General features: G+C 42.3%; 1 protein-coding gene across 3 annotated transcripts in view; it reads right to left on the reverse strand.

Annotated features, from left to right (window-relative positions):
• Positions 1–6563: 6563 nt before the first annotated feature.
• Positions 6564–15478, reverse strand: part of ADD2 (adducin 2) — a 150834-nt gene continuing 141919 nt past the window's right edge. For 2 of the 3 annotated variants that reach the window (XR_003941997.1, XR_003941996.1), the window contains exons 19-20: positions 7886–7941; positions 6564–7500 (exon numbers count right to left, since the gene is read on the reverse strand). The gene's annotated coding sequence lies outside the window, so the exon portion shown is untranslated. Of the gene's footprint in view, positions 7942–15478 lie in introns of all 3 variants that reach the window. The other variant, XR_003941995.1, reaches the window with a different exon arrangement.

Genomic DNA, 15478 nt, shown 5'->3' on the forward strand with positions numbered 1-15478 from the left:
TCTGCGCCCCCCCCCCCCCAAATTGCAGAGCTGGCTATAGCCGGGGAGAGAGCCTTGGGGGGGGGGGCAATGCATTACTCCATGAAAAAAAAATTAAATGTTCCCAGGTTCCAATCTAATTCATGTTTCATGTGCGATAAAATGCCATAAATAAGTAAATAAATATAAACTTTTAATGTTGAGCACTTGATTCTCAAAGTGAACCTATTCCAAACACTATAATGAAAATTTCTACCTTTGTTGTCTGGTGACTTTGTTTTTCTGATCATGCTGGCCCAGTATCCGATTCTCCTGCTATCTGTCCTCTTAACTCCGTTTCCAGGGCTTCCTTTCCATTTATTTCTTTCCTTTCCTCCTTTCTTCTTCATTTCTGGTCCTCCGCAGACTTGACTGTGCAGTGGATCCAGCTTCTGGCTATTTTCTTCATCCATGTGCAGTTTTTCCCTTCTCTTCCTTTTCCGTCATCTCATCTCCTTCCTCACTCTTCCCTCCCCTTCATCCATGTCCAGCATTTCTACTCTCTCCCCTGCCCTCCCCTCCATCCAACCATGTCCAGCGACCCTCCTCTCCCCTGCCCTCCCCTCCATCCACCCATGTGCAGCAACCCTCCTCTCTCCCTTGTCCCCCCTCCAGCCACCCATACCCAGCAACCCTTCTCTCCCCCTGCCCTCCCCTCCCCTCCATCCACCCATGTCCAGTGACACTCCTCTCCCCTGCCCTCCCCTCTATCCACCCATATCCAGTGACCCTCCTCTCCCCTGCCCTCCCCTCCATCCACCCATGTCCAGCAACCCTCCTCTCTCCCCTGCCCCCCCTCCAGCCACCCATGCCCAGCGACTCTCCTCTCTCTCCTGCCCCCCCTCCAGCCACCCATGTTTAGCGACTCCCTTCTCTCTCCTGCCCCCCCCTCCAGCCACCCATGTCCAGCGACTCCCTTCTCTCCCTGCCCCCCCTCCAGCCACCCATGTCCAGTGACTCCCTTCTCTCCCCTGCCCCGCCTCCAGCCACCGAGGTTGTCCAGCGGATGCTTCGGGGCAGGCAGGAAAGATCCCCAGTCTTTTCTGCCCGCTGCTGGTGCTGACTCTCCCCCGCTGCTGGATCGCTCTTCAAAATGGCCGCCGAGACTTACAAGGGCGGCCTCCAAGACTTCAGCAGAAGTCTCGTGAGGCCACCGCTGGAAGTCTCGGTGGCCATTTTTAAAGAGCAATCCAGCAGCGGGGGAGGGTCAGCGCCGGCAGCGGGCAGGCAAAACTGCCTGCCCTGAAGAAATTGCTGGACAAGGGAGGGGAGGGACCAGACCCTGTAGCTGGGAGGGAGGGAGGAAGGAGAGCCGGCTCGCAAGTCAGTAAAAAATTTATCAACGCCGGTGCGAGCCGGCTCCAGCACACCACTGCATGGACCCCAAGTTTTAATGAAAGAGCTCAGGCTCTGCACACCAATTCTGCCTTGTCATAGATTCTGTGACTGGTTGCAGGGGGCCTGGCCATTATGGGGTGGATCCCTCAATGATCACCTCACTCCTGAAGGGTGGCCTAGCATTTGAGTACCGGCACCTTTTTTCTAGTAAAAACGCACGAGGCAAACTAGTCCATTATATGGACTGAAGCCAGTAGGCATAGCTTACTAGCAGCAGAGGGAGTAACAAGTACACCCAAAACAATAGCAAATGCTATTAAAAGCAATACTACTACTTAACATTTCTAGAGCGATACTAGGGTTGCGCAGCGCTGTACAATTTAACAAAGAGAGACAGTCCCTGCTCAAAGAGCTTACAATCTAATAGACAAGTGAACGGTCGGTCCGATAGGGGCAGTCTGGATTCACTGAATGGTAAGGATTAGGTGCCGAACGCAGCATTGAAGAGGTGGGCTTTAAGCAAAGACTTTATTGCTGGTATTATACACCCCAGCTTCTGGCCAAGATGTTCCAGTTGGGATCAGCTCAGTGCTGGCGCCAGTGTGGTCAGATTGGGGATATGGTTCATATTTGGTGGTCTTGCCCTCATGCTCCAAAGTTTTGGACCATGGTTTTGAAACTTATTTACAGTGTAACTAAGACATTGTATCCTATGCGAATGGACCATTGTCTTCTTCATTTTAAACCAGCGGCAGCGAAGGAACCTGTTCACCTGTTGGTCACCCATATGTTGGTGGCCAGCAAGCTTGTTCTGGCTGCGGCATGGAAGCAGCCGACACGTCCTGTCCTTCAGATGATTCTCCGCAAATTGGATTACATTCATTTGATGTCTAAGTTAACAGCTGAAAGATTATTAGAAATAAGGGACTGCCTATGCGTGGTCCATCTGTAAAAAGTCAAAAGCTGTTCCAGTTGGATAGGCAGAGAGCAAAAGGGTTTTTTTGTTTTTGTTTTTTTACTTATTTGACATATTTTTAATTTATTTGAAAACGTCCCATATGAAATCAAAATTGAATATCTCTAAAACAGCTTCAAATATTATTGTAGCTGGTGGAAACAGCACTAATAAAGGCTGTATTTTCTGCTGTTTTTTTTCTACACTGTTCTGTGAATAGAATACAGTAGTACTTGACTAGATTTCAGTGAGGATCAGGATATCCTGTTTACTGATGGGTTCATCTTAACTGTTGTTGTAATCTGCTTTGGGACTGGAAGTAGGATTAAATTCTTTCATTGGGACAGATGGAATCACATCTTCACTTCATCTCTTTTGTAAGTGGAGTATTCTGTTTTGAGCCTGTTTCAAAATCAAGTGGTTTTCATAAATCAAAATAATAAAAATATTTTCTTTCATTAAGATCTCTCATTTGTTTAAACTTAACTAAATGGGCTATAAACCCCTAATGCAATCCATTGGTTTTCTTGTCTTTTGCCCTTGTGATGACTTATATTGTGCGAAAACTGGAAATCTAGTGAAACAGAATAATAGAATTCAGTTACATCCAAAACTTATTTTTTGTTTTAATCATCTTTATTCAAAGCACAGCATGTTGGTTGATAAGCTTCATACAGAACAAAAAAAAAACAGTGAACCGTCCAAAATGGCACAATAAAAACTTTCAAATCACATTCAGTGAAGAAAAATAAGTGACTTTAAAGTGAAAGGGGGAAAATATCGCACACCTGTGGCAACACCGTAACTTTTCAAGTGCACACAGCGTAAAAAGTAATCATAGACATAAAAAAAACCCAAACACTTTTTTTGTATGTTTGTCTTTTGAAATGTGCAAAAAAAATTTTTTTTGGTTTTCTTAATCTTTTCTCAGTAAATCTCAATCAACCAAAGCACAGCTTGCTGCCAACAAAAAATTAATTAATTAATTGAATCGCTTATCTTCAGTACGCTGTCCAGTTCATGTGAAGGGTAGTGCATCTCTACTTCCAGAAAGAAGAAAAGTGCAGTCCCAACGATCCCATTTCGCTCCGCTTCTTCAGGGAACCACACCACAGATCATCATAATTATCAGAACGCTGGAGGGTTGATGTCCAAAAAGTGATTTGTGCAAATGTCCAAACATTTTCAATGACTCAATTAAAAGGGAAGCTTAGAAGTTACTCCATTTTTTTAAACAGCACTTGAGATCTCTCAACATGTGACCTGTCCAAAAAATCTTTTTCAGATTGTTGCTGATAGGCCTAATTCTAGTCTTTAAAATCCCAAATCCCCTTTTCTCTTTCCTTTTATATAGTTAACTTTGTTCAAAAATTGTTTTGACTATATGATGTCCTTAGTTGGAAGACCTATTTATTTTTTATTTTATTTATGCATTCTTGTATGCCACTATTATCCAAAAACAAATTTTGGTTCAAAGTGGCTTACAATTTACATTTTGGTGGAGTGACAATAGTGTTGTACAGTGTGGAGAGGGCATCTATAGTTTGTGTGGTTATTCTTAGAGTTTTTGAAGATAGAGATTTGAAGAGGAAAAGGTAGTGGTAGCTTTTGTGTTCAGTTGTAAAGTTTTGGTGATGTTTATTCATATAGGGGGTCTTTTACTAAAAACATACACTGTGATTTTCCACATTTTACTGACAGGATTTAATTAGTTAATTAATTGGGATTTTGCTCACACCTTTTTAATAGTAGCTCAAGGTGAGTTACATTGAGGTACAATGGGTGATTTGCTTTGCTTTTTTATGTACTGTTTGGGGCACTTCAAGGATATCTCTTGTGTTCTGTAACATTTTAGTTGGCAATTATTACATATTCAGCCCAATGTGTCGGCCCTTGGTGCCCGTCTTGTAATCTAGGTGAAAGCATCCTGTAGGTTTTTACTGCAATTTAATCCCCATTCAACTGAGAAGGTTCATCCAAACTGATTTTGTCCCACTGCATGCAGGGAGTTGTAGTTGAAATTTTATGGGAGCTATAGGGAATATCAGAACTAAAAAGCCATGTGTTTGACGGCAAAACCAGGCCTGAATCAGCATGGTTTACACTTACATGCTGCAGCAGCTCTGTACTATCTGACAACTTGTACAGACTTCAGTTCCTGAAAAAAACTGCTTATTATGTCTCTGCCTCTGTTTACTTACTCTAGGCCAGGACACAATGGCAATAATTGTATTGAAGTTCTAAGCTATGTTTATTCCTTTCTTTACAGATAGGACCCTTTTTACTAAGCCATAGCAAAATCTGGGCTAATGCGGGACTTTCCTGAGTGCTAAGCCCAGATTTACTGTGGCAGTATTATAAGGACTTTATTATTATTTTTGCAAGTCCTGGGCTATCTTTTAAACTAGCGTGCAGTACTTGCAAAAAAAAAAAAAAAAAATTAACATGGGAGCACTTACCAGTTCCTATTTAGGAGGTACTGTGTTAAATCCATGTTATCCATTTAGCATGCGCTAATGTACTCATGCTAGCTAGATAATGTTTCCATGCCTATTCCCTCCAAAAAATAGTGCATGATTAGTGTGTGCTAAGAAGCTTTTTGTGGTAGACTTTCAGGCTCATTTTTGAAAGAGAAGGACGCCCATCTTTCGACACAAATTGGAAGATGGGCGTCCTTCTCCCAGGGTCGTCCAAATCGGTATAATTGAAAGCCGATTTTGGATGTCCCCAACTGCTTTCCGTCGCAGGGACGGCCAAAGTTCAAGGGGGCGTATCGTAGGCGTAGCAAAGGCGGGACTTGGGCGTGCCTAACACATGGACGTCCTAGACCCATAATGGAAAAAAATGGCATCCCTGACGAGCACTGGGATGACTTTACTTGGGTCTGTTTTTCTTGCGACCAAGGCACAAAAAGGTGGCAGAAATGACCAGATGACCTCCCCTTACTCCCCCAGTGGTCACTAACCCCCTCCCACCCTCAAAAAACATCTTTCAAAATATTTTTTGCCAGCCTCAGATGTCGTACTCAGGTCCATCACAGCAGAATGCAGGTACCTGGAACAGTTTTAGTGGGTGCAGTGCACTTCAGGCAGGCAAACCCAGGCCCATCCCCCCCCTCCCTACCTGTTACGTTTTTGGAGGAAACAGCGAGCCCTCAAGAAACCCACCAGAAACCCACTGTACCCACATCTAGGTGCCCCCTTCACCCGTAAGGGCTATGTTACAGTTGTGGGTAGTGGGTTTTAGGGGGGGGAGTATGGGGGGCTCAGCAGACAAGGTAAGGGAGCTATGTTCCTGGGAGCATTTTATGAAGTCCATTGCAGTGCCCCCTAGGGTGCCCGATTGGTGTCCTGGCACATCAGGGGGACCAGTGCACTACAAATGCTGGCTCCTCCCATGACCAAAGGGCTTGGATTTGGTCGTTTCTGAGATGGGCATCCTTGGTTTCCATTATCGCCAAAAATCAGAAACGACCAAGTCTAGGTACGACCATCTCTAAGGACGACCAAAAGTTCAAGATTTGGGCGTCCCCGACTGTATTATCGAAACGAAAGATGGACGTCCATCTTGTTTCGATAATACGGGTTTCCCTGCCCCTCCATCAGGATGTTTTGCGAGGACGTCCTCAACAAAACTTGGGCGTCCCTTTCGATTATGCCCCTCTTTGTTTCCTGCTTTAAGCATGCATTAGCTCTTAGGGGCCCTTTTACTAAGCTGCGGTAAAAGGAGCATTGTGCTAGCGGCGGCAGCCATTTTTGCCACACGCCAGGGTCCCTTTTTTTACCACAGTGTGTAAAAAGGCCAAAAAAAGAAATGGCTAGGTGGTAAGTTCTCACTTGCTGTGCGGCCATTTTGGGGGAAGCACTTACTGCCACCCATTGAGGTGGCAGTAAGGGCTCCCATGCTAATTCTGTGATAACCGGGCAGCTGGGTAACCCCTTCGCTAGAAAATCAGGTCTGATTTTATGAGAAATGGATGGCACGTGCTGGGGGTGGAACTACCGCCGGTACCTGTGTTCAGCCGGCGGTATTTCCAGGTTGCCACGCGGCAATCCTTTAGTAAAAGGGCCCTTATACCGCTGTTAGAACTGAAAATGGCATATGCGTCTTTTTACAAGATCTGTAATCACAAGTGTCCAGTGACTGAAGTCAGTGATGTTTGTTCTTATTGTTATATCAATAACAATAAAGCAAAGTTATGAATTAATTTTATTTTTAATGCCAAGTAATATTAAGGAGAGCAGGTACAGACACTTATTTGTTCAGTGGTTGTTGTCAGTCGCAGAGGATGCAGGGAACTCTGAAATCAATATACTGATAAAGTATCTTTTTTAGTTGTTCATTGACCTTACACCTTAAAGTTCTCTTTAAAAACATAAGCACAACTTGGTTGTTAAGAAGTTAGAAAGACATGGTATTAAAATTAATATAAAACATTAACTGAACATAACAGCATTAAAGTTGGAGTTTATAAGGTCCCAGTGCTGATAAAGTTTGGCAGGATTATTATTATTACATAATTGAAGAAAATAGAGGCATTGAGTAATAACACACAAATACAGGATACCACACTGTAGACAAAAATAAAGGCATTTTCAGTACCTTTTGCATCGATCATCACACTATTGGTCAAATAGCAGAATACAAGGTGGTTTATTTACAAGTGCAGACATTCAAAGATTACCTTCAAGCAATGATTGTCAGATACAAACATTTCACTACAACTGAAATGAGGTAAGGGGCATCATACATTCTGTCTCTAGTTTGCTTACTGTGATTACCATGGTCAAGTTACTCTGGGCTCATGACTTTTCAATAGTAGCTCATGGTGAGTTATACTTTCTTGTCCCCAGAAGGCTTATAGTCTAAATTTGTACCTGTTTCAAGATCCAAGGAGTGGCAATGGGGTTTGGATCCTGGTTTTACTGGTTCGTAGCCTGTTTCTCCAATCACTAGGCTACTTCTCCACTATACTAAGTGTGGGAAGTTGTTCTTGCCGCTTTGTTGCCACTTCCATCTCCTTCCTGCTTTTCCAAGTTGATCAGCACTGGGTGAATACTGTATAGCTGCAGATCTTGTTTGTTTGCACACCTTCTAATGCCATCTGTTTAATAAGAACTGCACGATCTGCGACTAATTATGACCACAAGCCTCCTGTGAATGTTTTTGATGATCAGTTGTAGAAACATCTATAGAGAAAGCATGTCAGAGTGAGTGGAGTCTTTCTGTGGGTAAGTAGTACTGCTCATTCCTCATCCCTAGTACCTCAGGTTTCCCTCCATTCAACTAAAATGCAGTGCAGGATATGCACTTATGTTTCATCCACTCTGTTGGGTGCACCCTTATCTGTTGCTTGGCTGACCTATCTGAGCTGTACCCATTTTGTTTGACATTTTCTATGTTGGAGGATATACATATACTTCTAGGACCTGCTGCAATGTTTGGAAGTGGAGGGGCATGGCTTGTTTGTGACTTGCTTTGGTGTATTAAGCAGCAAGTTGCTTGTATTCATCTCTCCCCAAAAGACAAGATATTAATCACTCTACATCAGTCATAAACAGATACATTTCCTACCTGCTGTTGATAAGGCTCCATAGCAATCCAGGTGGTTCCTGTTTGAACATTTTTATCTGGGAAAGAGAGACATGGTTTGCTCTGGTCTCCCTCAGTGAGATACAATATAAATTAAAGAGGGTGCATGTAAGAGACAAAGAAATTTTAAGCTAATTTCTCACAATTTGTTGTATTTAATTTACTGTCTTGATCCTTTTTTTTCTTGTTTTAATTGTACACTGCTTTGATGTTTCAAAATAGGACTTAATGTTTTGTTTTTTGTTACATTTGTACCCTGCGCTTTCCCATTCATGGCAGGTTCAATGTGGCTTACAGGTACTTATTTGTACCTGGGGCAATGGAGGGTTAAGTGACTTGCCCAGAGTCACAAGGAGCTGCCTGTGCCTGAAGTGGGAATTGAACTCAGTTCCCCAGGACCAGAGTCCACCACCCTAACCACTAGGCCACTCCTCCACTTCATAAGACTAAAAATAAAGTACATGTTTTAAAGAATACTATCTAGTAAGTTGACCAGAAAATGGCAGCAGTACAGCATGCATTTGCATTGTGCTGAAGTATTATCCCTGCAGCACATTAGGATGGGAAGGCACATGCAGACACCTCTCATTTTTCACTCACTGGCACAATCATTGCTGTCTCCTTCATCCCACTGCTGCCATGTTCCTACTACTGCCCCCTCTAGCAAATCCAGAAGGCAGCTAGATTACTCTGTTTGGGTTGGAAGAAGCAGAGGTAAGCACATAGCAACAGTGGTAAGACCTATTGGAGCCTCTGCAAGTGTTCTGCAGCTAGCTGCTGATTTTTCTGTAATTCTATAGCACTATTCCAAAAATTATAGACATATATAGAAGCCAAAATTCAAAAGGTTTATGCTCCTAACTTTGGGTGCCTAAATTTATGTGCAAAATGTCACTGAACTGCTAAGTTTAGGATCCTAAAAAGTGGGTGGCAACAGGGGTGGGTTTGAGTAGGGAACATAGGAACTTAGCACAAGTTTTCATCACTAGGTACCAAAATTAGGCTCATATCTAGGCAAGTGAACAGCAGGCCTACATTTAGGAGCATAACTGTTAAACTCTTACACTTTGGTGAATTTTCAGCAGAAATCTTAGGGGTCCTTTAACCAAGCAGCAGTAAAAAGTGGCACATGGGAATGTTGGTGCATGGAATTGCCACTCGCCAAGGCCACTTTTCACCATGGTGGGAAAAAGTCATTTTTTAGACTCGTTAATGGTTGTGTGCTAGTATCAGAATTAGCGTGTGGCCATTTACTGCCTGAGCCCTTACCAACAATGATTTAGGAGGCAGTAAGGGCTCATGCGTTAACCCAACAGTAATCAGGCAGCGTGTGGCAATGTGCCCACGCTGCCCAATTACCACCGGGAACACCCACTTCCCATCCCCCATGCTTGGTAAAAAGACCTCTTAGGCTCTTACGTTTTGCTGAAAATAGGGAACAAATTTAGGCACCTAATTTAGGGGTTCTTTTACAAAGGCCTTGCTGCATGCCAATTCAGAACTATCGGGCTACCGCAGAAGCCCAGCAGTAGTTCCCACTCCCAGTGCGCACCATTTCTGGCTCTACAAATAACGCAGGGGCTTACCCGGCGGTAATAAGTTTACCGCCAGGTTAGCACAGGAGCCCTTACCGTCACCTAAATAGGTGGCGGTATGGTCTCTCCCAGACTGGCCATGCACCAATCCCTGTGATTAATGCAGGGCCATTTCCTTTAAAAGAAAAAAAAAAACCATCCTTTTACCCACTGCAGTAAAAGGGGGCCTTGGCACCATCAAAAACATGCACCAATGCTACCGCAGGCTCCCTTTTACCACAGCTTGGTAAAAGGAGCCATTAGTAGCCTAAATTTGAGTGCAACGTTTTTTAATATTAGGCCCATAGTTGACTAGACTGAACAAAGACCAGAGGACTAAATCTCACCTTCATATTTTGAGACAATGGATCATCTAGTTCATATATTACAAGAAGCCTCGAGACACATTTAAATTTATTTGCACTTGTTATTTTCAGTTGACTGAAGGATATTGCAGTTAAAATTAAGACTCCCGTTGCATAGCATCTCCTATTGCATTATTTTAGTGTGCCATTGTGACTGCTTTCGTCCTGTTGAAATACTGCTGTTTAGGATCACATGCAAAGCTGGGTGATTCAAAGTGCAATGCAATGGGAGACTTATTTTCTTTCATCCAGAGGTGATAGGTATCTTCTTTCATAAGACACTAATCCAGTAGTTCCCAAATCTGGTCCTGGAGGGATCCCAGCCAGTCAGGTTTTCAGGATACCCACAATGAATATTCATGAGAGACATTTGAATGCAGAGGAGGCAGTGCATACACATTTCTCTCATGAATATTCATTGTGGATATCCTGAAAACCTGGACCAGGTTTGGGAACCACTGCACTAATCCAGTTGCCTTCTGTTTGCCAGCCACAACCAGTCTGCCAACTTATACATTTGTTAAAAGAGAAGATTAATACATTGTTTGACAATAACATTAAGGAGGGCCATTATCAGCATGGGCTATCATTAAGATGGGTTATTTTAACACAGCTTGTGCTAAGGTATCATTGCATAAAATGGGATCCTGTGCTAGAATAGCACTACTTGTGGTAAAATAACCTGTCTTAGCAGTAGCCTACATTGCTAGGCCTTCACAAGAGTTTTAAATTTGGTATACACCAATTTAAGCAGAATGCTTCATATCCAGAAACACAATTGGGTGCATTTGATGGGCATTTAATAGGGCGCCATTTAAAATTAGAGGGGTCAGTTTTCAAACAGACATAGTCATAGGTAGCCGGTGAATATATACGTCCACTATTTGTATATTTTGAAAGGCTTTAGTACTGAAAGCCAGTGCCTAGCTCCTTTTCCCTCATCCTAAAACCGTCCCTGTTGCCATCCACTTTTTTAGGAGTTTAGTGAATTTTGAGTATACATTTATGCACTCAGCCGTGGTAAATTTTTGAAGAGGTCAATTTAGGAGCATAAATCCTTTAAATCTCGGACCTTATATGTTTAGGCCTGCTGGATAGCAGCCTAAACTAAATGGATAGAGGTGGCAACATTGACTGCATTATGCATAGCTCATTGTGGCTGTTATTTTAGAGGCTCTATTCATGTTTTGGACATCTGAAAACTGACATTTAGACATCCATGTTACATTGATGTCCAAATCCTGATTTTATAAATTTGGGATATGGATGTCTAAAACTGCAGTACGTCATTATGGAAAAGGGGTGTGGTTTGGGAGGACTAGGGAAGGGTCAAAGTATGGACACCCAACTCTGATTTTAGAAGGGGATGGAACATCTATGTCCACAAATATGGATGTGGGCATTTAGACCTGGCACGTGAAGGTTACAGAAAGGTGCTCCAATTGAGGAAGGAAAATCACAGTAGAAATGTTTCTGTCCCTAAAGGGCTCACAATTTAAAAAAAAAAAAGAAGGAAAAGAAAGAAAATTTTACAAAGAGCAGCTGTATGAATTGAACTGGGGTCCTCTGATTCTCTGCCCTGGTTCTCAGCCTGCTGTTCTAGCCATTAAGCTTCTCCTCCACATGGATGTCTATGTGGCCATTTTATAACACGGACAGTCCCTTATTTTTGCTCCATTCATATTCTGGGCATTTCAGTTTGTAAAATGAATGTTGTTGCTGGACATAGCCTCCACTTGCATGTCCATTTCTCATCTATTTTAAAACAGGCTAGATGTTGGCAGATCCATGAGAAATGGATGGCCGTATGCAATGTACTGACATGGATGACCTTATTCTGAGTTGGACTTCCTTCTAAAATCTGCCTCTAAATGTATAGCAGCATTGAATATATGTAGTAAATCTTTTTGGTTTTCGTGAATTATTTTTCTTAGTCCTGCTTGCACAGGGAGTGAAAGTTTATATATCACACTGGCCTTACAATATACTTTGTGTCCTGGTACAGCTGAAATATATATGATGTTGACCCTGCTTATAACATCAAACACCAACTCAGACCAACTTCCATGTGAATATGGATCCCTTCTCATCACTGACCATAGAACCCAACTTTTTACAATTATTGGGGGGGGGGGGGGAGTTAAACCTAATAGAAATTACCCCATCCCTGGACACAGTCATGAGTCTACTCAATATTGGGATTGCTCAATCACCCACAGCACTGGCTCCAATGTCCCTGTTACCTTAGTGAGTGTCTTTTAGGATTGGATGATAACAATCGTGTGGGAATGTGCTAGTACATAAGTAATGCCATACTGGGAAAAGACCAAGGGTCCATCGAGCCCAGCATCCTGTCCACGACAGCGGCCAATCCAGGCCAAGGGCACCTGGCAAGCTTCCCAAACGTACAAACATTCTATACATGTTATTCCTGGAATTGTGGATTTTTCCCAAGTCCATTTAGTAGCGGTTTATGGACTTGTCCTTTAGGAAACCGTCCAACCCCTTTTTAAACTCTGCTAAGCTAACCCCCTTCACCTCTCAGACATAGCTACACAAATGCTTTAAAGAAAATTGGAAATTGGGTTTGGGTGGAATGCACTCTTTGTATCCAACACTTGGACAGTAGCCAATCCAACTTGATTCAGATTAAATCCAATTAAATCCTATAAAAGAAATAAACCTGAATCTTAACTAAATTGAATGAAGAGATGGACCTCATACCATAAAGGCGTAGCTCACATTTCACAGCCTTTGTTAACAGGTTTCATCTCCAGTCCATTTTAGCAAATATTTGTGCTCCTGTGTGTCTACAAAGCAATAACTCATAACTTCTCCCTTCATATAATTTTCATACAATACTTTTCTAACTAAAATTCACTTATCTTAAATCCATAATAATCTAAGCTTCAACATGACCATGTTTCAGATTACTTCTGTAATGGGGAATTTAGAACTCTACACTTCATTCAGTCATTCTTCCAATATATTTTCTGGGAAACAATGGTGACAGTGTCTTAAATAAAATCACACATGACCCAAATTCACCAATAGCACACTCATCTTCAGTTACTTTCAAATACGTAAGTACCTCCATTCCAGCTCAGCATTCAAGTCATCTAAAATATGGAGCTTAAAATAATTCAGTTGGGAAAGATTACCTCCATGCCAATCATCATACACATGGTCAACAATTCTTCACAAAATGTCTTCTGTTTTATGATTCTGGGTTAACCAGTGATCAATCAATAGGACAGATCTATCCTTGGTTTGTATCCTGTATTTATGTTCATTCAATCTTGAAGCAAGCTTACAAATAAGCAAGATTTGCCAGTCAAGATTTACTTCTTCAATATAAATGTGCCAGAGCCGGTGGTTGGGAGGCGGGGATAGTGCTGGGCAGACTTATACGGTCTGTGCCCTGAAGAGCACAAGTACAAATCAAAGTAGGGTATACACAAAAAGTAGCACACATGAGTTGTCTTGTTGGGCAGACTGGATGGACCGTGCAGTCTTTTTTCTGCCGTCATCTACTATGTTACTCTATATAAACAGTCTAAGGATTTGGATTGTGTTTTACCATTCTTTACAATACCATAAATGGATTGTTTGTTCAATTTTCAATCATTGGCACGTTTTATCATTTTCTTAATTTCAATTGAAACCAATGATTGTGTGAGAGAAATTTGAAAGAACTGATTTGCTGTAAACACGAAACATCAGATTCTATTTAGGGTAAATTGGGACATTATGCTTGTGGCCATTGTCCATGGTATCCCTTCACAATTAGTGGGGTATAATAGCAATTTATGAATATTACTATAATAATGAAAATGAAAGACTGTACTATTAGCTTTGTGATCTATGTGATTCTATGTCTCTGTGATTTGATTTCAAGATGTATGTGACTCAGATTCAATGAACATAAATGCCAGTTATGAACTGAAAATAGATCTGTCCCATTGGTTGACCCAGAATCATAAGGTTGAAGGATTTTATAAATGGTGCCCAAATTTGGGTGTGATCTTGAGATCCATGCACAAATAGATAACAAGCTGTTAACAATCAATAATTGGCTGTTAATCAATTACTGATGTTAATGGGCACTAATTTTGGATTTGTGCACGGATCTGACTGACACAATCCTATACAGATCTGTGCCCAAATCCTCTTGTGCACAACCAAAAGAGGGTGTGGGCATGGATGGGTCAGGGACATTCAGAAAAGATATGCACAGTGTTACAGATTTCCTGGGATCTGCTCCCAACTTGTTTATCAGGATTTACACTAGGTTTCAGCTGGTATAAGTCCTCATGCCCAAAGTTGGGTGTGGGAATCCCCTCTAGGTGCTATTCTATAAAAAGCACTTAGCCCAGAACCTCCTTTATAGAATAGCACTGTTCTGCCCCCATATTCATGGAGGCAGGTTATATTATGATGTATATTTAATATGAGTATTATCTGTATTCAATTGCATTGTCAGCTCTACAAAAAAGTTACAATTAGATACAATCTCTGCTTGCAAGCTATTTAGAAGTAAGAGGATTGCCATATAGGGACTTCTAGCTTCCTGCAGTGTTTAGTAAGGGTATCTATTGAACTCAAACCCTATCCCCCCCCCCCCCCAACAAACTGCCTGAAAGATACAGGGGAGAGGAAAGGATTTCCATATAAAGGCTTGCTTCCTAGCCAAGGTGCTTGTGCCAACAGAGGAAAGCTAAGAGCTACATATACCCCACTCCCCAATTGTTCCTAATAAGCAACATTTTGGCACAAAGCCAAGGTTCACTCTGTAAAGGTGTTCTAAAGAAAATAAACACAGGGAAAAGGGATTTATTTTTTGCAACTGAAGCCATGCAGAATTCTTAAGTAATTGAATGTAATAACGTAGTAATTGACCAGGCTGGCACACAGCACAAGCCAGTAAGAGCAGTGAAAAGAGTTTAAGGTCCCAAACACTGCATAAACCTACAGAGAAAGCCAGAGGGATGTATGACACTGAAGTAGAAAAGTATGTCTCTCTTTTGGAAAAACTGGCTCAAAGTGGAGCAAGAAATGCACGGGGTTTCAAAGGGGACCAAGGCTGAAGGCCCAAATACTGACCAGTTGCATGCAGCCTACAAATAATGTTGTACACAGACCTTGGGGAAAAAAGTCACTACAGTCTGGAAATTCTAGGCACAGTTCTAGAAATTCTAGAGTCTCCATGGCCTTAAAATCACGCAGGACAAATCATTCCAGCAGGTCCAATATGGGCTCTATTGCTCTTAAACTGGAATTGGATGCAGTGGCTGCCAAATTGGAAGGTGTTTTTTTTTAATAGTGAACAAGGAGCAGCTATAAAAACTGAGAAACGTGACAAAGAGCCTGGGGGCGTGTCAAGATGGCGGACGGACTGGTAGACGCTCAACACCGTCGCTGACTTTTCCTAAGGTGAAGACGATTATTGCAGCAAAGTTACCTGAAAAATGCCACACACCAAAAGGAAAGGGGTAGTAAGGGGTTTACCGGTGGTGAATTCCAAAACTGCTCTGGTGCAGACGACGATGAAGAAGTATGCCACCAGCACTCCACGACAGACCGGCTTGAGTCAGTCTCCCGCAGTGGGAGACGCGGGTGGATCGTCTTCCCCACGG

Source organism: Microcaecilia unicolor, chromosome 4 (assembly GCF_901765095.1).
Source record: "Microcaecilia unicolor chromosome 4, aMicUni1.1, whole genome shotgun sequence".
Lineage (NCBI taxonomy): Eukaryota > Metazoa > Chordata > Amphibia > Gymnophiona > Siphonopidae > Microcaecilia > Microcaecilia unicolor.